The sequence below is a fragment of the Coregonus lavaretus genome (genome assembly GCF_964263955.1).
Source record: "Coregonus lavaretus genome assembly, chromosome: 6".
Classification (NCBI taxonomy): Eukaryota; Metazoa; Chordata; class Actinopteri; order Salmoniformes; family Salmonidae; genus Coregonus; species Coregonus lavaretus.
This window is the reverse complement of record NC_139993.1, coordinates 3,534,881-3,560,075: the sequence shown is the minus strand read 5'-3', so window position 1 is coordinate 3,560,075 and position 25,195 is coordinate 3,534,881. Positions and strand designations below refer to the sequence as shown.

At 42.8% G+C, this 25,195-nt stretch overlaps 1 long non-coding RNA gene and 1 pseudogene across 2 annotated transcripts in view; both read right to left on the bottom strand.

Annotated features, from left to right (window-relative positions):
• Positions 1 to 5,891: 5,891 nt before the first annotated feature.
• On the bottom strand, positions 5,892 to 8,162 carry LOC311130711. The gene is made up of 3 exons (XR_014613380.1): positions 8,096 to 8,162; positions 6,557 to 6,754; positions 5,892 to 6,263 (listed from the first exon to the last, which is right to left on the bottom strand). It is a non-coding gene; the product is annotated as an uncharacterized lncRNA (long non-coding RNA).
• A 332-nt stretch (positions 8,163 to 8,494) lies between these two features.
• LOC311131304 overlaps positions 8,495 to 25,195 on the bottom strand; it is a 54,605-nt pseudogene continuing 37,904 nt past the window's right edge. Inside the window, exon 4 of the transcript in view lies at positions 8,495 to 8,739. The product of the transcript in view is annotated as an uncharacterized misc_RNA (transcript). The remainder of the gene's footprint in view (positions 8,740 to 25,195) is intronic.

The window sequence follows — 25,195 nt, the reverse complement described above, 5'->3', positions numbered from 1 at the left end:
CGAAGTATATTAAATGCCTTAAAAAGCCAATAAGGTGTGATACAGAAATAACAGCAGTAATGAACATGGAACATCAGGCAGTAAAGCTTGGTCATGGACTCACCTGTGTGAATGAAGGTGGGTTTTTATCATATCAGTTTTCTGGTGAAATCTCTTTCTCAGTATTGACTGGGATAAGGACGTGTGTCAGAGTGGATAAGCAAGTGAGTGGACAAGGTAGAAGAGCGCTTGAACACTTTCCTATTCACATATAGCCAAACGTACTCTCCTCTGACACATGACAACACAGCATACATACTGTATACCATATAAGCCATATAGTCACATACAGGTTCTACTGTGGTGTGTTTCTCAAGTATAGTTTATGAACGGCATCCAAAACCTTGATAAACAGTCCTTGTGATAATACATAACACATACTATCCCATATTTCATTAATGGGTCGTTCTTGAATTTCGCTGGCGTTTGGGCATGGCATTTTGGGGAAAATTAAGTTCATTTTTCTAGATGTTTTATTTATTTAAATGTATTTCAGTACATCTTCCTATTCTAAATCAAGTAATGTGGCAGCTTTGAATGACTTTAAATATTTTTTACCATTATGATAACATTGTGCCACCAGTAGAAGTAGTAACATCAATGACGTTAACACCAATGACACATTTTAGGTCATTAAAGATTTTCTGGAATGGAGGCCTCAGATGCTCAAATCTAAGATCATTAAAAAGCTGAGGGATGGGGCTGGAGAAATGCAACCACTACAATTCATAGACAGAGCTATGGATGCAAGGACTGACCATCCATGATGTCAAAATCAGAAGTTGCTACATCAGTTTGTGGACTTATAAATTAATCATATGTACCCATTTATTCTTGAAGAATAAAACTTACAAATGCCTCAAGAGCTTAGTTCAACTGTCGTACCACATTGTTACCCAAAATATAAGCTTGTTTTACTCCTATGTTTGTGAACAAAGAACATATAGCTTCAAAACATAGTTAAAACTGTAATTTTGACATCATGTATGGTCAGTCCTTGCATCCATAGCTCTGTCTATGAATTGTAGTGGTTGCATTTCTCCAGCCCCATCCCTCAGCTTTTTACCGAACGAGGGGTGGAGAGGCCGTTTTGTTATTGTTTCTACTGCTGATTGCTGCTTTAAATTAATTTACTGAATTAATATGATTAATCAATTTGCTCACAATGTAATTTCCCTTAATTCAAATTGAGTAACATCAATGACACTTTTTATTTAGACTCACCAAATAACAAATGGAATCCTCAAATTATTGACATACTAAAAGAGTGAGATTAGCTAATACTTTTCATTAATAGCTAAATTTCCCATTGGTGGGAATGCTCAAGGTCCTTGTATATCTGTTATATCTTTGTAATGAGTGATTATCAAGGAGGTATCACCAATTACATAAAATGTAGGGACATATTATATTTGTTTTTATTGATCTCAACAATATATTACACAATTTGGTTTACTTTCTAGCATTCAAAGTACTAGATAGATATCTCTAAATCCCCAAAACATGGCACTACAACTCTACTGGAAATGGCCAATTTGCTTGCCCTAAGTACTTTAAACAATGCATATACATATCTTATTACAATATAAAGGACTTGCATTATGTTTGATCATTGATCCAAATTCAATATAAACCAAAACATGTATGACGTGTAACTATTTGTAATTTTAAAGTGTTTTTCATGGGTGCAAAGGTGAGGGACGCAATTGCCACCACAATTAAAGAACAACCCTCATAGTATCTACTTTGAACTTTGAGGTCAATTCCATTTTGGTGACTGAATAAAAATGGAATTGACCTCAACTCTTCTTTAAAACCCTTTATTATCCATTTTGTGTGTACCATGGCAAGCGACAGGCCTTTATTGGCATCATTAGGTGTGTTATTCCTACCTTGACCCTGTATCTCAAACCCAGGTCTGGCCTATAGCCATATGGCTGACTGTCAGTTTTGGTGTGTGCTGATGATGACTGCTTGTGTCTGCCACTATGGGACTTGTGGACATGGTACGCCAGACTGGAGGAAGAAAATAAACTCTGAAAAGAAAACAAATACTTTAATGTAATTTGCAGAAGAGGAGAGCAGTGCAGTAAATACAAATTACCTCTTATCTTAATGAAATCATCACACTGGTCATCCAGTCAAAAACAGATTAGAGAATCAAAGCATGTCAGACTTCAGTTGATGCTTTTTGAACTTTGGTTAATAAAAAGGCTTTGTGTAGGTCTATCCAACCACCTCAGTGGCATTCCAATGAGTCGGAATTGCTACATTGTTTTGCAGAATTACTTTAGTGCCTTGTTGCTAACAGGATCCATCCTCAGTGTTCTCATATCATAGCCATTCATTTCTGTAACTGTTTTATGAAGTCACCATTGGCCTCATGGTGAAATCCCTTAGCGGTTTCCTTCCTCTCCGGCAAATGAGTTAGGACGGATTCCTGTATCTTTGTAGTGACTGGTGTAATGATATAACATCCAATGTGTAATTAATAACTGTTTTTACCCATCTACCAATAGGTGCCCTTCTTTGTGAGGCATTGGAAAACCTCCCTGGTCTTTGTGGTTGTATCTGTGTCTGAAATTCACTGCTCGACTGAGGGACCTTACATATAATTGTATGTATGGGGTACAGAGATGACCTAGTCATTTAAAATTCATGTTAAACACTAATATTGCACACAGTGTGAGTCCATGCAACTTATTATGTGACTTGTTCAGCAAATGTTTACTCCTGAGCTTATTAGGCATGCCATAACAAAGGGGTTGAATATTTATAGATCCAAGATTTTCATTTTTTTATTAATTTGTAAAAATGTCCCAAAAACATAATTTTACTTTGACATATGAGGTATTGTGTGTAGGCCAGTGACAGAAAATCTCAATTTAATACATGTTAAATGTAGAATGTAACTCAACAAAATGTGGGAGAAGTCAAGGGGGGTGAATATTTCTGAAGGTATATTTGTAGTAGCCTATTGACTACAGTAATGAGGTCCAGACACAAGATCAGGAATGTGCTGATTTTTTTTTGTATATTTCACATAGAGGACAAAAATACGTATTGTCATGTTAACACAAACTCAGAATATAAACAAAACAACTGTTTGTGACCTGGCTGCTGAAAGAGACCATACAACGGTTGTTAACACATTTAATTGTAATGTTCTGGTTTACTTACCTTCAGCCTTGCTGTACCATTTAGCTCTGGCAACAATATCATTGGAGTAGTCCTCTCCAGTTGTGTTCTCGTTCACTTCCTCAAATGACTAGACATTTCCATCCCCCATGTTGTAGGACGCTAAAAATATATAGCAATAACCTTATTGTTGCAAGGGTTAGCTTACGGGCTGGAAAACTTGTTACTCTGTTGTTCGCTACATTGGTGTCAGAGTGGGATGGTGTCTGTGAGGCTATTGGAGAGGTGTGTATACGTGAGGGACTTGGTATAGTGAAGCGTGGGGAAACGTTATCCTGGATGGAGGGGATAATGAAACCCTTGCTGGTTGGAGCATGGGTAAGTGAGTTTGCCTTTGGGCTTGGAGATCTGGGTTCAATACGTTGCTCTTTCGCTGTTCAATACAAATACATTTACAGTATATACAGTCAGACCCATAATTATTGGCACCCTTGATAAAGATGAGAACAAAATGACTGTATAAAATAAATAATACAAATACTTAAGCAATAAGGCATGAGAACCCGGGAATTATTCGGTGAATAACAAGGCCATAGCCTTCTGTCATCTGACCATAGCACTGCCTGGAGTTTGATAAATGGCATTGACACTTGGATTGGAACCAGTGCTATGGTCAGATGACATGAAAATAGCGCTCTTTGGCCTCGCACACAAGTGGTGGGTTTGACGTTGAAAAACAGAAGCATATGCAGAAAAGTACCTCATACCTACGATAGAAAATAGGGGTGGATCTTTGATGTTATGGGGCTATTTTGCTTTCTATGGTCCAGGGGCCCTTGTTAAGGTCAACGGCATAATGAAATTCAGTATCAGGACATTTTAGCCAAAAACCTGGTTGCCACTGCCAGGAGGCTGACACTTGGCAGCAAGTGAATCTTCCAGCAAGACAAAAACCCCAAGCACTAATCAAAATCCACAAAGAAATTGTGAATTGTCCTCAAAATCAACATTTTGCAATGGCGATCTTAGTCTCTGGACTTGAGCCCCTAAAAACCTGTGGTTTTAATTGAAGAGGGCAGTCCATAAGAGCAGACAAAGGATATAAAAGATCTGCAAATATTGTATATGGAGAAATTGTCTAAAATCCCTCCCAATGTGTTTTCTCTCTTTTAAATGGCTCAGTGTCATTAACCTTGCAAGGGGAGTGTGCTGGAGTATTCAAAACAAGGGTGGCAATAATTTTTACCATAATATATATATATATATATATTTTTTTTTTTCTTACTTGTTAAACAAAACCTCTTTAACTGAACAATTGTATTAGTTTAAAAGAATACAATTTCCCCACAAAAATTGCATTCAATATAGCTCAATATTCTTTGCAATTTTTTTTTCATGAGTACCAATAATTATGGACCTGACTGTACAACATCTTTCAACTATCAAACGTTGTACCTTTCAACTGCTGCTCCATATAATGTATACAAATAAATAGTAATAGCAACTTGGGTGGTAGAGTAAACACTAGGGTGGGATCAGCTCAGCGGTGGAGTTGAGGAGTGGGGTCCAGTTTTCATTGAAGGATTGAATTAGTCTTTGGTGGATGCTGTAATTTTTCCCATTGTGATGTGGTCTGTGAGAAGGTTAATCTGTTGACAATGTCACGGATCCCCCCGGTACTGCTGCTCATTCCGTTCACCAGTTCCGGAGGTCTTCGTCACTGGCTTTCTAGGCGTCACTGACATGGATCGTTACCACCAACCCCGGTCTATCTTGTCTCATTACGCACACCTGGTTCCCATTCCCCCTGATTAGTATGTGTATATATGTGCCCTCTGTTCCCCATTGTCCTTGTCGATTATTGTCCCATGTCCGTTGGTCTCGTGAGTACCATGTATTGTGGTCTTGTTGTTTACGGGTCTCGTCCCGTGTATTGTGTAGAGGTTACACCTCACTCTTTGTTTGGGTTACATCCCTTTTGTATACACAGACGTGTTTGTGTTGGGAGGCGTAAATAAAACCCCTAATATGTATTCCTGCGCTTGTCTTCAAATCATTATACAACATGACAGACAAACACAGTTGGTTTCTGTTTTTCTAGTTGAGTAATATTGTTTTCTTGGCGATATTTAAGGTGATTAAAATTGACTGATGATCTCCAAGAAGGCAGAGAGATGGGGAGAGTGGAATGCTGTGACCCAAAAGGGTAGATTAGTTTGTATGGTTTCTTTCCAGAATTGTAGGGTTGGTGGACAGAGCCATGTGCTTGAAAGTAGTTGTCTGGTGTATTGTTCATTCATTATGATGCATTAATCTACTGTTTCTCAATCCTGGTCCTAGGGACCCAAACGGGTGCACATTTCAGTTTTTACCCTAGCACTAACACTTGATTCAACTAATCATCAAACCTTTAGTTGGGAAACACTGCATGCATCTAACATTCTAGATCACATGGTTTTTAAATCCAGTGTAATGAGGAAATGTGCAGATTTTTTCTCTGTTATATATATTTGTGCTCCCTGTACGTGTCTTGCACCATCACCCTGTATGCTTGAAATAACATGACTACAACCTTAGAAATAAAACTTTGATTACAATCTTGTGTTGTTGACCTTTGTTAAAATTAGTATGAGTATGTAGGATATCTGGTGGCAACCCCAATCATGTAATGTAATCCCACACACACTCCTAACATCTTACAGAACACATTTTCTCAGTTTGGTAACATTTATTATTTGGTCAAAAACCTACAGTGATTATATTGCTGATTTCGACCATACACTCAGCACTTTTTCACATATCTGTGATTTATTCAGTTTATTTGTAATCAATAATTTGTATGTAGTTTAATCTGTGTGTATTGTCACTTTCTACTTGGAAGCCAGTGAAATCGAGGTTCTGAGGAAGAGGGTTCTTCTTAAAGGCGTCTTCCAGGATAAGGATGGATTCGCCCTTGAGTTGACTCCCCTTGATGAGGTCACAGAGAGCCATCTTCTCTGCCTTGTAGTAGAGACCCACTCTGCCACCTGTTATGTTGGCTATGGTGATGCTGGGTGCGACAGTTTTTCTGGGAGTTTTTTGTTAAGCTAAGGGAACGAGAGAGAGAGAGTCATTGGACAGTGCTGAAATAAATGTGGTTGTCAGTATTAGAAGTTTGCTGAGAACACTGCTATGAGCAACAATAAACAATTTTCTATTTGTATCTATATTTACGCTGGTGCTGGAACTGAGCTGTGAAATGTAATTACTTTATGCTTTGAAATGTCTAATATCAATGTGTGTTATATTCCCATGTTGAATGGCCACAAAACAATACAATATGAATGTATTTATTATTCATTCATATATAGATTCCCTCCCACTGGATAGGGTTACATACCGGTATGACTGGGGTTATTGGTCTGGCTGCCAATGGAAATATTGCCGCTCACACTGCCTGATATGGTTTGGCCTGATATGGTTTGGCCTGATATGGTTTGGCGTGATATATCTTGGCCTGATTTTGTAGGACATTTGGCAACAGGTTTTTCTTTATTGCAGTCATTTTGGCTGTTGGTATGTGAAGCACAATCCATTGCTGCAACGATAGAGAAAAGAGAGGGGGAGAGAAAGAGGATAATTAAGGGTTAAGTTGATTAAATTCAGTGGTGGAAAAATTACCCAATTGTCTTGAGTAAAAGTAAAGAAACCTTAATAGAAAATGACTCAAGTCAAAGTCATCCAGTAAAATACTACTTGAGTAAAAGTATTTGGTTTTAAATATCCTGAAGTATCAAAAGTAAATGTAATTGCTCAAATATACGTATGTATCAAAAGTAAAATTCATTTCAAATTCCTCATATTAAGCAAACCAAATGGCACCATTTTGTTATTTTAATTTACAGATAGCCAGGGGCACACTCCAACACTCAGAAAACATTTACAAACGAAGCATGTGTGTTTATTGAGTCCGCCAGATCAGAGGGAGCAGGATGTTCTCTTGACAAGTGTATGAGTTTGACAATTTTCCTGTCCTGCTAAGCGTTCCAAATGTAGCTAGTACTTTTGGGTGTCAAGTAAAAGTTGTCAAAATAAATAAATTGTAAAGTACAGATACCCCCAAAAATGTCTTAAGTAGTACTTTAAAGTATTTTTACTTAAGTACTTCATACCACTGATTAAATTAAAGAATATTCCTCATCAAAACTGTCCACATAAAGCACAGATCTCGATAAGCAAAGTTTATCTCTGCAATTTATCATTATTTCTCACCATTGCACTAAGTGGCATTGCATGTATTTTGCGATGTCTTGGTCCTTATGCTAATTGTAAGTCTTTAAATGATTTGGCAGGGTTTATCACTTTGTGACTGTGGTAACTAGTGACGACCGTTAGAAAGCACTATTCGGTGTTTAAAATGAAAAGGCACCTGCAAAAAAAAATGGTTTATCTACTTTGTTGTGCTGTTACATTTGTATCTTTGTTTAATGTCCAATGTGTTATATATCATTTGTGTTGTGTGAACCAAAGCTCTGCTTGTTAAGTAATATCGACCAATATCTTTCAACTCTGCCAAATGATCACTATTTAATAATAATATGCCATTTAGCAGACGCTTTTATCCAAAGCGACTTACAGTCATGCGTGCATACTTTTTATTTGTGTATGGGTGGTCCCAGGGATCGAACCCATACCTTGGCGTTACAAGCGCCATGCTCTACCAGCTGAGCTACAGAGTAACTGTTCCAGCCATGAGACATACATCTGTTCAAGCTGCCAAATTGTATCTGGAGTTCAATATATTTTATTGTGTCGGAACCTAATACAGTTACTACATGATTCCATATGTGTTATTTCATCGTTTTGATGTCTTCCCTATTATTCTACAATGTAAAAAATAAAGAGAACCTAAAGCATGTTTTTAAAATAATGTATTTACCTGTGTCTGTGTGTTCTTCCTCGGTGCAGTGGCGCGCTTGAAGGTTGTAGTAATCAGGTGTTCTAGTGCAGAGTGGAGAGATGTCTCTGCTTTTATAGGGTAGCGCTGACAGAGAGTGGAAGGGTCGGTGGGGAGTTCTCGGCCCAATCCATTCCAGGTAAATGTTGATGTTCCAGAGAACTGAAGAGGAGGACTCAGTTCCAGAGAAGCTACGTGGGTGTCACAAGAGCAATACATTTAGATATGTCGAGCACTAAAACTTATTTCATCTCAAAGGGCCATATCTTTAACTACCCCCTGACAGGTAAATCACTGACAATCAAGGGAGTTTGATCACCTAAAATAATAAAACAATGATAGAATGAAAAAATTACTGACCATGTGAGAGTCTCTGAGTTGCTATCTATGTGCAGCAGTTCTCTTGCTTATTAAAACTGATCTCAGATCAGCTGGTAGCAGGGTCTTAGCCTGAAAGTCTATGTGGTTCTCCTGGTGCTGTCTCATGTCCAGTTTCCGTTGGAAGCTGAAGAGGCAGCGGGGTCAGTAGTAGGGTTGGTTGCCACTGTGCTGACGGCTGCGAGTGATGAGGTTGGAGCTCTGGCTGAAGGCTTTGCCACACACCTGGCACGCATGGGGCATCTCACCTGGGATAAGAGGGCAGAGGGGACATACTGTATTAAAGATGAAGTTCACTATTTTTTACTAAGTTAAAGGGGCAGTGCAGTCAAAAATGGAATTTCAGCCTGTTTAGGTGGGATGGAGTTTTTGTCCCACAGTATGCCTGCACAATCTGATCTGATTATTCTGACCATTCATCTTTTATTTTCATGTGTCCTCCTACGTTGAAAAGGTAAGCGGGGTAGGCTCTAGAGCAGTGGTGTGAAACTCATTTTGCCCCATGTGCAGCATTCGGTCTTCAACGAGGTCCGGAGGGCAGCACTGAAAATGGGTTACATTTTAGTTTGGGGAATTTTCCATAATTCCTGACTGTCTAGCTTTCATTTTGGTGATTATTAGCAAGCTAGACACAATCAAGAAACTCTATGAATATACAGTGCATTCGGAAAGTATTCAGACAAGGACTATTTTCCCCATTTTGTTACGTTACAGCCTTATTCTAAAATGGATGAAATAATTTTTCTTCCTCATCAATCTACACACAATACCCCACAATGACAAAGCGAAACAGGTTTTTAGATATTTTTGCTAATGTATTACAACGGAAAAAAAACAGAAGTATTCAGACCCTTTGCTATGAGACTTGAAATTGAGCTCAGGGGCATGGGAGAAACTCCCCAAATACAGGTGTGCCAAGCTGGTAGGGTCATGGTCAAGAAGCCCAGAGGCTATAATCACTGCCAAAGGTGCTTCAACAAGAACTGGGTAAAGGGTCTGAATACTTATGTAAATTTCATATTTCATTTTATTATTTGTAATACATTTGCAAAAATATCTAAAAACCTGTTTTTGCTTTGTTATTATGGGGTATTGTGTGTAGATTGATGAGAATAACTTTTAGAATAAGGCTGTAATTTAACAAAATGTGGAAAAAGTAAAAGGGTCTGAATACTTTCCATCGTCATTTCTACAAAGTTTTGATTTGGCTTTAGTCATTTTAAGTGATATTGAGACTAAGTGAAACCAATTATTGAAAAAAGTATTTAGAGTAATTTTCATTAAATAAACACATACAGTGATTTACTAGACCGTAATGATTTAAAAATTACATTAAAACGACAAGCAAAAACTCAAACAGGAAGTACCAGTGACATGCTCAATATAAAAGTTGTCCAATGAAGTGGATGCTAAGCTACAGTCTTAAATACCTACATGTTTCAAGCAGACCACCATAGTCCCTGTGCCCATGAACGCAATGGTAACCTGCCTAAATGACTGCGCCGTAGAACTCAAATATGTAGCCATAAAATGCTTTGAAATGCTGGTCACTGCTCACGTCAACACAATCATCCCAGAAACCCTGGATCCACCACTCCAATTCGCATACTGCCCAAAAGATCGACAGATGACACAATCTCTATTGCACTTCACACTGCCCTTTCCCACCTGGACAAAAGGAGCACCTACGTGAGAATGCTGTTTATTCACTACAGCTCAGCGTTCAACACCATAGTGCCCTCCAAGCTCTTCACTTAATAAGGATCCTGGGACTGAACACCTCCCTGTGCAACTGGATCCTGGACTTCCTGAGAGGCCGCCCCCAGGTGGTGAGGGTAAGCAACAACACATCTGCCACACTGATCCTCAACTCGGGGGACCCCTCAAGGGTGCGTGCTTAGTCCCCTCCTGTACTCCCTGTTCACCCACGACTGCTTGGCCATGCACGACTCCAACACCATCATTAAGTTAAGCCGAAGACACAACGGTGGTAGGCCTGATCACCAAAGACGATGATACAGCCTTTAGGGAAGAGGTCAGAGACCTGGCAGTGTGGTGCCAGGACAACAACCTCTCCCTCAACATAAGCAACACAAAGGAGCTGATCCTGGACTACAGGAAAAAGAGGGCAGAGCACACCCCCATTCACATCGAGGGGGCTGTAGTGGAGTGGGTTGAGAGCTTCAAGTTCATTAGTGTCCACATCACTAAGGACCTATCATGGTCCAAACACACCAACACAGTCGTGAAGAAGGCACGACAACGCCTATTCTAAGGAGGCTGAAAAGATTTGGCATGGGACCTCAGATCCTCAAAAAGTTCTACAGTTGCACCATCGAGAGCATCCTGACTGGTTACATCACCGCTTGGTATGGCAACTGCTTGGCATCCGACCATAAGGCTCTACAGAGGGCAGTGAGTACAGCAGAGCTTCCTGCCATCCAGGACCCTTATACCAGGCGGTGTCAAAGGAAGGCCCTTAAAATGGTTAAATACTCCAGCCACCCAAGTCATATACTGTTCTCTCTGCTACCGCACAGCAAGCAGTCCTGGAGTGCCAAGTCTGGGACCAAAAGGCACCTTAACAGCTTCTACCCACAAGCCATAAGACTGCTGAACAGTTCATCAAATGGCTACCCGGACTATTTGCGTTGACCCCCTTATTTCATTCTTATTTATTATCATTTTTGGCACTGACTCTCTTGCACAGGCTCGATGTACACCCACTGGACTCTAACCACACACTCACAAATACTACACTGAGACTCCAACACAAATACACAAACACACACACGGACACACACACAAAACACACACACGTGCATATTTATGCCACAACCACACACACACAGAGATTCACATTCCTTTACACTCTTTACATATGCTGATGCTACTCTTTGTTTGTTATCTATGCATAGTGACTTTACCCCTACCTACATGTACATATTACCTTAATTACATTGACTAACCTGTACCCCTGCACATTGACTCGGTACCTTTACCCCTTGTATATAGCCTCGTTATTGTTATTTTATTGTGTTACTATTTTTCCTATAGTTTATTTAGCACATTTAGCACAGTATAGGTTTTATTTACTTTTTAGATATTCTGCATTGTTGGTTAAGGGCTTGTAAGTAAGCATTTCACGGTAAGGTCTACACGTGTTGTATTCTGCGCATGTGACAAACAAAATTAGATTAGATTTAAATATTATCTTCACGAACACTTGGGATGCAGGGGCAGAAACCAGATGCAGTGCCACAGTGCACAGCTTTGGATAAACACCCATCCTTGCCTGCCAGAATTAATTAATTAATTATGGGCCTAACTGTACATCTATCATCTATCAAACTTTGTACCTTTCAACTGCTGCTCCATAAAATGTATACAAATAAATAGTAATAGTAACTTGGGTGGTAGAGGAAACACTAGGGTGGGATCAGCTCTGTGGTAGCTGCAAGGAGTTAAGGAGTGGGGTCCAGTTTTTGTTGAAGGATGGAATTTAGTCCTGGGTGGATACTGTAATTTTTTCCATTGTGATGTTGTCTGCAGTGTTGGGTAGGTTACTTTCTAAATGTAATCTGTTACAGTTACAAGTTACCTGTCAAATTGTAATCAGTAAAGTAACTTTTGGATTACCCAAACTCAGTAACATAATCTGATTACATTCTGTTACTTTTAGATTACTTTCCCCTTAAGAGGCATTAGAAGAAGACAAAAATGTATGTTAATCAATGTTAACGTTTACATAGCTGGCCATATATGGATGTTACATTTTACTTCATGGGTTGGTTATGTAGGCTTCTTCTAACCCATCGCTTTCTACTACATATAATAATACGATTAAATGATATATTTACATTAAAAGGTCTATCAGAATTCCAGTCATTCCAATAAATGTTATACCCCTTGACCTTCAAGAATAGGACTTGGAAATATGGAGGTATAGATTAGTCAAATTGTTTTACCTGAACATGATTCCAAAACTAAGGACTTATTAGCCAGCCCTACTCTGTTGTTTATTTTGTTGTTATGGAGGACTGATTGGGCTCATTGATTCGAGTAGAAAAATAAATGCTGCGCTCATGGAATGGCATGCTTTGCCAAGAGTGTGCAAAGCTGGCTTTTTTCTCCGCTATTTACACTGCATTTGGAAAGTATTCAGACCCCTTTTCTTTTCCACATTGTGTTACGTTACAGCCTTATTCTATCTGTGATGGAAAATGTTTGTGTATCAGATCAATGCAGCTTTTCTAATAACCAATTTCCGTGTTCATGCAAGTGACTGATTGAACGAATCCTCAATATCAGTATCTGCAATTTGGCAGGACAGCCAGAACCTTGTTTTGAGAACAAAAGGATATCTCAGTTTCAAGGTCTCAGCTTTGAGAGAAGAAGCCATCGTGTCTGTCACATGTATGAACCAGTATTGGTTGGTCACATGAATGAACCAAATGTTAATGATGAATGAATTATGAATGATGAATAAGCTAAATCATGCAAATATAACTTGTCTGTGTAAGCAGTATATAAGAGATCTAACGGGAGCTCCTGATTGACATGTTTACTTGGTGGATTTAGTTGGTTGGAACCTCTCCAGTTAACTGTTGATAAACAATGATTCATTTAAGATTGACTTTTAGTGTCCCTGGTGTAGAATTTCCACAACAATCAATGGAAACAGGATGCACCTGAGCTCAATTTCGAGTCTCATAGCAAAGGGTCTGAATACTTATGTAAATAAGGCATTTCTGTTTTTTATTTTTCATACATTTTCAAAAAATTTGAAAAAGCTGTTTTTGCTTTGTCATTATGGGGTAGATTGATGAGGAAAAAATGTATTTAATCCATTTTAGAATAAGGCTGTAATGTAAAACAATATGGAAAAAATAAAGGGGTCTGAATACTTTGCGAATGCACCAGTATGCTGCTAAGACAAGTTTTAAACATTTTATGGTGGCACTGTGACAGTGCTTTAAACAAAAAAAAATCCATGTCGGACATCAAAATTCGATCTATAACCAAATATTACAAATAAATAAAAAATACTGTACTATTATTTGGTGGAATATGCTTTGAACAAAAATGACATTTTGTCTTGAAGACAACGATAATTTGCTTTGGCTCTAGTGGCTAACATGTATTTGCAGGGCACAACAAAAACTAAACCAAGCCAAGCATCAATCAGATCTTCTCTCCAAATCCCCCTTCCCCTCCTTGTCTCTCTCACTCAATTGTGTTCTACCACTCCCTCTACACATGTCCCAAGTACGCACACAAGCAAGCTCCCATTATGTCTCCAGAAATAGATGTCTATAAAAACGTATCTAACTGATTTGATGCACAAGCTACATCCTTTGCCAAATGAAGACAGTTTTATCACAAGTTCAAAATGAACCGGTTGATTGAAGTAAGGACATTTATTTTTTATTTAACTAGGCAAGTCTTATTTACAATGACGGCCTACACCGGCCAAACTCGGACGACGATGGGCCAATTGTGCGCCACCCTATGGGACTCCCAAGCACGGCCGGTTATGATACAGCCTGGAATTGAACGAGAGTGTCTATAGTGACACCCTCGTTCAGTTTTGTCTATTTTCCGCTTTGGCTAATTTGCAAACTGCTAGTGCCATTTAGAATCCTAGGGCTAGGATATAACCACCCTAAACATAGACAGGATCCACACTGATAATTTGCAAAAACATTATTTTGATAAAGACAAAGAACATATTTTCATCAGAATCATTAAGCCCTGTCTACTTGTTGTGTTCAATAAACAGATGTTGTGGCCGTAATTCATCACCATGCAGTGTTCAATGTGGAATCGTCCTTTTAGAAAATTCCAAAGAACAGGCAGAATAAACTAAATCGAACATCTGTATATGGAAAAGAAGACAGATTTTGGTTTGTAACCCTGAAAAAATGGTGGTTCAACTCACCAAATTGAGTTTGAATTTCAAATGATCACTATTGGAGAATAACTGTTCCAGGCAAGAGATGCATATCTCTTCAAACTGCCAACATTTTTCATTTGTAAAAAAATGCTGTTGTATTTTATTCTGTTATATTACATTATGTTTATTTTATTATAAAATAGGTGTGTCTTAACTGTAATAAGGGCACAGCCCTAGGCTTCTACAATTAAGCTACTACCTACTGAGGTTACTGCCTTTTTTGAAGATTGTGTTCCACGATATGATATAACCTGTTGATATTATGGTTACAATAAATCAATCTTTTAGAGGGTAGTGCTGACAGAGGGAGGGAGGGTGGGTGGGGAGTTCTGGGCCCAATCCATTCCAGGTAAATGTTTATGTTCCAGAGAACTGAAGAGGAGGACTCAGTTCCAGAGAAGCTACGTGGGTGTCACAAGAGCAATACATTTAGATATGTCGAGCACTAAAACTTATTTCATCTCAAAGGGCCATATCTTTAACTACCCCCTGACAGGTAAATAACTGACAATCAAGGGAGTTTGATGATCAGCCTAAGAATGAAAAAATTAGCAACCATGTGAGAGTCTCTGAGTTGCTATCTATGTGCAGTGGTTCTCCTGATGCTGTCTCAGGTCCAGTTAGCGTTGGAAGAAGAGGCAGCGGGGTCAGTGGTAGGGCTGGTTGCCATTGTGCTGACAGCTGCTAGTGATGAGGTTGGAGCTCTGGCTGAAGGCTTTGCCACACACTTGGCACGCATGGGGCGTTTCACCTGGGAGAGGAAAACAGAGAGGACTTACTGTATTAAAGGGGAAGCTTGCTATTTTATACGTTTAAGGGGCACTGCAGTCAAAATTGGGATTTTCCTGTTTTTTTTTCACATGATAATTCCACACTATGAGGTCAAAATAACACTCTAAAATTGTGAAATTTAGGATAATGCCCTTTTAGTGTAGGATCTTTTTGTAAAACCAAAAAAAGAAAACGGCTGGAATTTCAGCCTGTTCAGGTGGGATGGAGTTTTTGTCCCACAGTATGACAGTATGATTTTTCTGATCAATGTTCAGTCATCTTCTATTTTAATATGTGTCCTCCTATGTTGAAGGTGTAAGCAGGGTAGGCTCTAGAGCAGTGGTGTCAAACTCATTATGCCCCAGGGGTAGCCTTCGGTCTTCAACGAGACATGGAGGGCCGCTCAGAAAATGGGTAAGATTGTAGTTTGGGGAATTTTCCATGATCCCTGACTGTCTAGATTTCATTTCGGTGATTATTAGTGAGCTAGACACAGTCAAGAAACTGTATGAATGTATATAGGTCCATTGTCATTTCTACACAGTTTTGATTTGTGTTTAGTCCTTTTAAAGTAAATTGAGGGTCAGGGAAATAAATTAAACAAAATATTTGGAGTTATTGACATTTTCCAGGTATTTCCGCAGCGCTTAATGCCCTGCCAGGTTGACCCTCCGGCTGGACATTTTGACTGTGACCATGACAAAGACAAGATCTCTATTCCAATAGAATACATGTTGACTCACCTGTGTGAATGAAGGTGTGTTTCTTCATGTCAAACTTCTGGTGAAATTAGTTTAGCAGGTGGTGGATAGGGTTGATGAGCACTTAAACACTTTCCCACACACACCTTACAGCCAAACGTACGCTCCTAAAATACGAGAACACATCATACTATATAGGCTACATGTTTTGTGGAACATTTTATTTAGTGGGTTTTGACATTGATTTCAATCACAGTTTCATTTCTTTTAATTTTTTACAAATACACCAAACAAAACAAACTAATATACAGTGTTGTGAAAAAGCATTTGCCCCCTTTCTGATTTTCTCTACTTTTGCATATTTTTTATACTGAATGTTATCAGATCTTCAACCAAAACCTAATATTATACAAAGGGAACCTGAGTTTACAAATAACAAAAAAAAAGGTACACTTATTTTATTAACAAAGTTATACAACACCCAATTCCCCTGTGTGAAAAAGTAATTGCCCCCTTACACTCAATGACCGGTTGCACTTTTATAGTGTAGCGCTGACAGAGAGAGTGAGGGTGGGTGGGGATCACCCTCAAACAATATTCTACTTTTACCTCTATTGTAATGTTTAAAATCAAACAAAACAAACATTTATCCTTATTGGAAGGCATTGTTTGCATTTTAGTCTACCCTAACAATGTTACTCTTAATAATTATTACCAATTTCTGTTGGATATTCACTTTCTGCTTCACACTCATTAAATGTCTATTTTTTTTAGATGAATATATAATGCGCCGAAATGATAAAATACATCGGCCAATTCAGAACGGGAGAGAGGGAGCTTCCTTTTCAAAAGGTAGCTGTCAACACTAGAGTTTCTTTCAGGGATCAACATTTATTATAACTGGGCTAGCACTGCATATAAGTCTACTGTTATTGGAGTGTTCTGTCCATGATGAGTCTGGCTCCTGAAACAGGATAGACTGGGAAACAGTGTCAGACCCCCACTCCTCCTGGGGGAGTGGTTCAATTTGCCTGCTTACTGATTGGTTTAATATCCCATCGTTTGGGATATCAACTAAAACTCCACCTGGGGTACAATACATTGTAGCATTAAGTTTAGTTAACAAGTCTCTACCTAACAAGTTACATGGTTGGATGGGTGAATACAGAAAATCATTTTCAACATTAGTAGATCCTATGGAATAGGACATGGGTTTTGTTTCAAAATGTATTACCAGGGAACAGGAAATCCCATACGTGTTAGCACCTGTATCTACCAACATAGGAATTTCCTTCCCCTATATGTTTACCATAATATTTGGGGCAGATCGGTCTCCTTTTACCTGAGAGCATTGCTGTATCATACACGTTGTTTCCCCTGAGGGATGTCCCTATTGTGGCTGGTTACTATCAAACGTTGTACCTTTCAACTGCTGCTCCATATAATGTATACAAATAAATAGTAATAGCAACTTGGGTGGTAGAGGAAACACTAGGGTGGGATCAGCTCAGTGGTAGCTGCAAGAAGTTGAGGTGTTGGGTCCAGTTTTCATTGACGGTTTGAATTTTGTCTTTGGTGGATGTGTTGGGTATTTTTTCAGTAGACCATACAGAGCCATGGTACCGAGTGGTACCCAAGGTCAGACCATAGGTTCAAAGTGGTAAATCTTTCTAGACTATAAAGATTAAAACATAGCTAATTATAAAGACAGAGTGTGGTACAGAATGGTACGGAGGATGAAGCAATAAAACTTAGTGATCAAGAGTGTGGTACCGAGTGGTACACAAGGAGGGAGTCTGAGCCAGAGTCAGGAGATGGCTCTTGATTGATTATATTGTTATGTATGAGGTAATGCATTAGGAAAGTCTTAAATGTATGTGGTTGAGAATGGGTTATGGATCTGCTATGTTTAAACCATATTTAAGTATCGATTGATATGTTTTGGAATGAACAGAGCAGACCTGGTGTGGATTTATCCATCCTGCTGGATAACCTGTTGGCCACCTGCGGACGCTCGGATTGGGGTCCGTCCGTTCCATCCCCCAGCACTTCCGAGTCTACACCTATGGAGCTCGGAGGTGCTGCTCTAAGGGTGACCGGGGGGTGGGGGGGGGTGGGGGGGGGGGCGTTTCCTGCACCACCTGTGGCCGCAGAGGGCACACTGCTGGTCGGTGCTGGGGAGGTTCCCCGGGGAGTCGAGGCAGCAGGCAGGGCACTGGTGGATCATCCCAGGTGAGTAGGCACCCGGCTCACCCAGAGCTCCCTGTTGCGGACATGTGTGTCTGTATAAAGTTTCCTGAGTTTTCCCCGCATTCCCAGCATAAGGTGCTAGTAGATTCAGGCGCAGCTGTGAACTTTATTGACCGTTCATTTGCCCTTAGATTACGGATCCCTATTGTTCCTGTTGATGTGCTCTTTCCTGTACATGCCTAAGATAGTCGTCCTTTAGGGTCGGCCTGATTCGGGAGGTCACAGCTCCACTATGGATGATAACGCAGGAGGGTCATGAGTAAAGTATTAATCTCTTCCTGATCGATTCTCCTGCGTTTCCTGTGGTGTTGGGGTTTCCCTGGTTGGCCCATCTTGATCCCACTATTTCGTGGCAACAGAGGGCTCTGAAGGGATGGTCACGTCAGTGCTCAGGGTGGTGTGTAGGTGTTTCCATAGGTGCAACTTCGGTGGAGAGTCCAAACCAGGTCTCTCCCATGCACATCCCCCCCGAATATGCCGATTTGGCTCTCGCCTTCTGTAAAAAGAAGGCGACTCAATTACCACCCCATAGATGGGGGGATTGTGTGATAAATCCCCAGGTAGACGCAGCACTTCCTAGGAGTCACGTGTATCCTCTGTCACAGGAGGAGACGGCGGCTATGGAAACATATGTCTCCAAATCTCTGGGACAGGGATACATTCAGCCTTCCACTTCACCTGCCTCCTCAAGTTTCTTTTTTTGTGATGAAGAAGGATAGAGGTTTACGCCCGTGCATTGACTATCGGGGTATAATTCAGATCACCGTTACAGTTACCCGTTGCCTCTCATAGGCAGTGTGACCGAGTCATTGCACGGGGCGCGCTTCTTCACAAAATTGGATCTCAGGAGCGCGTACAACCTGGTGCGTATCCGGGAGGGGGATGAGTGGAAGACGGCATTTAGTACCACCTCTGGGCACCATGAGTACCTCGTCATGCCGTACGGGTTGATGAATGCTCCATCAGTCTTCCAATCCTTTGTAGACGAGATCTTCAGGGAACTGCACGGGCAGGGTGTAGTGGTGTATATAGATGATATTCTAAAATACTCCGCTACACGCGCCGAGCATGTGTCCCTGGAACATGACCTGTACGTCAAGGCTGAGAAATGTCTGTTCTTCCAACAGTCCGTCTCCTTCCTAGGGTACCGCCTGTCCGCGTCAGGGGTGGAGATGGAGAATGACCACATTTTAGCCGTGCGTAATTGGCCGACTCCAACAACGGTAAAGGAGGTGCAGCGTTTCTTAGGGTTTGCCAACTACTACCGGAGGTTTTTCCGGGGCTTTGGTCAGGTAACGGCTCCCATTACCTCCTTGCTGAAGGGGAGACTAATGCGACTGCAGTGGTCAGCTGGGGCGGACAGGGATTTTGGTCACCTGAAAGCTCTGTTTACCTCGGCTCCCGTGCTGGCTTATCCTGATCCCTCCTTGGCCTTCATAGTAGAGGTGGACACGTCCGAGGCTGGGATAGGAGCTGTGCTGTCTCAGCGCTCGGGTATGCCACATTTACATTTACGTCATTTAGCAGACGCTCTTATCCAGAGCGACTTACAAATTGGTTCATTCACCTTATAGCCAGTGGGATAACCACTTTACAATGTTATTTTTTTATTTTTTTTGGGGGGTGGGGGGTGGGGTGGGGGGGTAGAAGGGGGGTAGAAGGATTACTTTATCCTATCCCAGGTACAGTGAGGGAAAAAAGTATTTGATCCCCTGCTGATTTTGTACGTTTGCCCACTGACAAAGACATGATCAGTCTATAATTTTTAATGGTAGGTTTATTTGAACAGTGAGAGACAGAATAACAACAACAAAATCCAGAAAAAACGCATGTCAAAAATGTTATAAATTGATTTGCATTTTAATGAGGGAAATAAGTATTTGACCCCTCTGCAAAACATGACTTAGTACTTGGTGGCAAATCCCTTGTTGGCAATCACAGTAGTCAGACGTGTCTTGTAGTTGGCCACCAGGTTTGCACACATCTCAAGAGGGATTTTGTCCCACTCCTCTTTGCAGATCTTCTCCAAGTCATTAAGGTTTCAAGGCTGACGTTTGGCAACTCGAAACTTCAGCTCCCTCCACAGATTTTCTATGGGATTAAGGTCTGGAGACTGGCTAGGCCACTCCAGGACCTTAATGTGCTTCTTCTTGAGCCACTCCTTTGTTGCCTTGGCCGTGTGTTTTGGGTCATTATCATGCTGGAATACCCATCCACGACCCATTTTCAATGCCCTGGCTGAGGGAAGGAGGTTCTCACCCAAGATTTGACGGTATATGGCCCCGTCCATTGTCCCTTTGATGCGGTGAAGTTGTCCTTTCCCCTTAGCAGAAAAACACCCCCAAAGCATAATGTTTCCACCTCCATGTTTGACGTGGGGATGGTGTTCTTGGGGTCATAGACAGCATTCCTCCTCCTACAAACACAGCGAGTTGAGTTGATGCCAAAGAGCTCCATTTTGGTCTCATTTGACCACAACACTTTCACCCAGTTCTCCTCTTAATCATTCAGATGTTCATTGGCAAACATCAGATGGGCATGTATTTGTGCTTTCTTGAGCAGGGGGACCTTGCGGGCACTGCAGGATTTCAGTCCTTCACGGCGTAATGTGTTACCAATTGTTTTCTTGGTGACTATGGTCCCAGCTGCCTTGAGATCATTGACAAGATCCTCCCGTGTAGTTCTGGGCTGATTCCTCACCGTTCTCATGATCATTGCAACTCCATGAGGTGTGATCTTGCATGGAGCCCCAGGCTGAGGGAGATTGACAGTTATTTTGTGTTTCTTCCATTTGCGAATAATCGCACCAACTGTTGTCACCTTCTCACCAAGCTGCTTGGCGATGGTCTTGTAGCCCATTCCAGCCTTGTGTAGGTCTACAATCTTGTCCCTGACATCCTTGGAGAGCTCTTTGGTCTTGGCCATGGTGGAGAGTTTGGAATCTGATTGATTGATTGCTTCTGTGGACAGGTATCTTTTATACAGGTAACAAGCTGAGATTAGGAGCACTCCCTTTAAGAGTGTGCTCCTAATCTCAGCTCGGTACCTGTATAAAAGACACCTGGGAGCCAGAAATCTTTCTGATTGAGAGTGGGTCAAATACTTATTTCCCTTATTAAAATGCAAATCAATGTAGAACATTTTTGACATGCGTTTTTCTGGATTTTTTTGTTGTTATTCTGTCTCACTTTTCAAATAAACCTACCATTAAAATTATAGTTGGATCATATCGTTGTCAGTGGACAAACATACAAAATCAGTAGGGGATCAAATACTTGTTTCCCTCACTGTATTCCTTAAAGAGGTGGGGTTTCAAATGTCTCCGGAAGGTGGTGAGTGACTCCGCTGTCCTGGCGTCGTGAGGGATCTTGTTCCACCATTGGGGTGCCAGAGCAGCGAACAGTTTTGACTGGGCTGAGCGGGAACTGTGCTTCCGCAGAGGTAGGGGAGCCAGCAGGCCAGAGGTGGATGAACGCAATGCCCTCGTTTGGGTGTAGGGACTGATCAGAGCCTGAAGGTACGGAGGTGCCGTTCCCCTCACAGCTCCGTAGGTGTCATGGGGTGCTGAAGGTGGGTGTGGTGCAGGAATCAAGCGCAGGACGCAGAAGCTAAGTCCAAAAGACTTTAGTGAGTTATTCACGTAGTACACGAGAACAATAAGCCCGGAGGCGAAATAACGGTGCACACAGGCGTCAAACAAACGGCGCACTAACATGTGCGAAAACCTCTCCAAACACGGAGGGAAGAATATGTAGCTCCGAACACCAACAGAGGAGCAATCACACACAACACCATACACACACAACGAGAACTAAATAGGACACTAACGAGGACTAACTAGACACAGGTGTACAATATCCAGACAAAACCAAACGAACATGAAACATAGATCGGTGGCAGCTAGTACTCCGGGGACGACGACCGCCGAAACCTGCCCGAACAAGGAGGAGGAGCAGCCTCGGCCGAAACCGTGACAGTACCCCCCCCTTGACGCGCGGCTCCAGCCGTGCGCCGACCCCGGCCTCGGGGACGACCAGGAGGGCGCAGAGCAGGGCGCGCGGGATGGTCCCGGTGGAACTCCGACAGGAGAGATGGGTCAAGGATGTCCCTCCGCGGCACCCAGCACCGCTCCTCCGGGCCGTACCCTTCCCACTCCTCGAGATACTGGAGACCCCCCATCCGGCGTCTTGAGTCCAAGATGGACCGAACGGTGTACGCCGGAGCCCCCTCGATATCCAATGGGGGCGGAGGAGTCTCTCCTATCTCACCTTCCTGGAGTGGACCAGCTACCACTGGCCTGAGAAGAGACACATGGAACGAGGGGTTAATATTCTTATATTCAACAGGCAGATGTAACCTATAACACACCTCGTTCAATCTTCTCAGGACTTTAAAAGGCCCCACAAACCGCCGACCCAGCTTCCGGCAGGGCAGGCGGAGGGGTAGGTTTCTGGTAGAGAGCCAGACTCGATCTCCGGGTGCGTACACTGGCCCCTCACTGCGGTGGAGATAGGCGCTCGCCTTGTGACGACGGATGGCCTGCTGCAGGTGGACGTGTGCAGCGTTCCACGTCTCCTCCGAGCGCCTCATCCAATCATCCACCGCAGGGGCCTCGATCTGGCTCTGCTGCCAAGGTGCCAGAACCGGCTGGTAACCTAACACACATTGGAAGGGGGTTAGGTTGGTAGAGGAGTGGCGGAGAGAGTTCTGGGCCATCTCGGCCCAGGGAATGTACCGTGCCCACTCCTCAGGCCGGTCCTGGCAATACGACCTCAGAAACCTACCCACATCCTGGTTGACTCGTTCTACCTGCCCGTTACTCTCCGGGTGGTACCCTGAGGTAAGGCTCACCGAGACCCCCAAACTTTCCATGAACGCTCTCCATACTCGGGAGGTAAACTGGGGGCCTCGATCAGACACTATATCCTCGGGTACCCCGTAATGCCGGAAGACGTGGGTAAATAGGGCCTCTGCGGTTTGTAGGGCAGTAGGAAGACCCGACATAGGGAGAAGACGACAGGCCTTAGAGAACCGGTCCACAACGACCAGGATGGTGGTATTCCCCTGAGAGAGGGGAAGGTCTGTCACAAAAGCCACCGAGAGGTGGGACCATGGTCGTTGTGGAACGGGCAGGGGTTGTAACTTACCCCTGGGCAGGTGTCTGGGCGCCTTACACTGGGCGCACACCGAGCAGGAGGAGACATAAACCCTCACATCACTGGCTAACGTGGGCCACCAGTATTTAGTGCTAAGACAATGCACTGTCCAGCCAATACCCGGATGTCCAGAGGAGGGTGACGTGTGAGCCCAGTAAATGAGTCGATCCCGAATCTCGAGCGGAACGTACTTCCGACCCTCAGGACACTGTGGAGGGCTGGGGTCGGTACGCAACGCTCGCTCGATTTCGGCATCGACCTCCCACACCACCGGTGCCACAAGACAAGACTCCGGTAGTATGGGAGTAGGCTCAACGGACCTCTCCTCCGTGTCATACCGCCGGGACAGCGCATCTGCCTTACCATTCTGGGACCCAGGGATGTACGTGATTTTAAATACGAACCTGGCGAGAAACATACTCCATCGAGCCTGGCGAGGGTTCAGTGTCCTCGCTGCCCGGATGTACTCCAGGTTCCGATGGTCATTCAAAATGAGGAAAGGGTGTTGAGCCCCCTCAAGCCAATGCCTCCACACCTTAAGGGTCTGAACTACAGCTAACAGCTCCCTGTCCCCGACATCATAATTTCGCTCCGCCGGGCTGAGCTTTTTTGAGTAAAAAGCACAGGGGCGGAGTTTAGGTGGCGTGCCGGACCGTTGAGAGAGCACGGCCCCTATACCGGCTTCAGACGCGTCCACCTCTACCTGAAAGGGTAATGCGGGGTCCGGATGCGCCAGCACCGGAGCCGACATAAACAGGTCCTTCAGTCTCTTAAAGGCCCTGTCCGCATCAGCTGACCACTGCAGGCGCACCGGACCCCCTTTCAGAAGGGACGTGATGGGAGCTGCCACCTGTCCAAAACCCCGGATAAACCTCCGGTAGTAATTCGCAAAGGCCAAGAACTGCTGCACCTCTTTGACAGTGGTTGGGGTTTGCCAATTACGCACAGCTGACACACGATCCACCTCCATTCTCACCCCTGACGCGGACAACCGATAACCCAAAAAGGAGACCGACTCCTGGAAAAACAGACATTTCTCTGCCTTGACATATAGGTCGTGCTCCAACAGCCTCCTCAATACACGACGCACCAGGGCTATATGCTCGGCTCGGGTAGACGAGTACACTAGAATGTCATCAATGTACACGACCACCCCTTGCCCCTGCATATCCCGGAAAATGTCATCTACGAAGGATTGGAAGACTGATGGAGCATTCATCAACCCATATGGCATGACGAGATACTCGAAATGACCTGATGTGTTACTAAACGCTGTTTTCCATTCGTCGCCCTCCCTAATGCGCACCAAGTTATACGCGCTCCTGAGATCCAGTTTTGTGAAAAACCGCGCTCCATGCAATGACTCCGTCATGGTCGCAATCAGTGGGAGTGGATAACTGTATTTCACAGTAATCTGATTGAGACCACGGTAATCGATGCACGGGCGCAACCCTCCATCTTTTTTCTTCACAAAAAAGAAGCTTGAGGAGGCGGGAGAAGTGGAGGGCCGTATGTATCCTTGTCTCAAAGATTCGTCTATGTACGTTTCCATAGCTTTTCTCTCGTCTTGAGACACAGGATACACGTGGCTCCGTGGGAGCGCTGCTCCTGCCTGGAGATCAATCGCACAATCCCCCTGTCTATGAGGAGGCAACTGCGTCGCCCTAGCTTTACTAAACACGAGAGCTAAATCCCCATATTCAGGCGGAATGTGCAGTGCGGGCACTTGGTTTGGACTTTCCACCGAAGTCGCCCCTACGGAAACACCCAGACATCGCCCCTCACACTGAGCAGACCACCCTTCGAGAGCCCTCTGTTGCCACGAAATAGCAGGGTTATGGGTGCTTAACCAGAGATTCCCAGCACCACC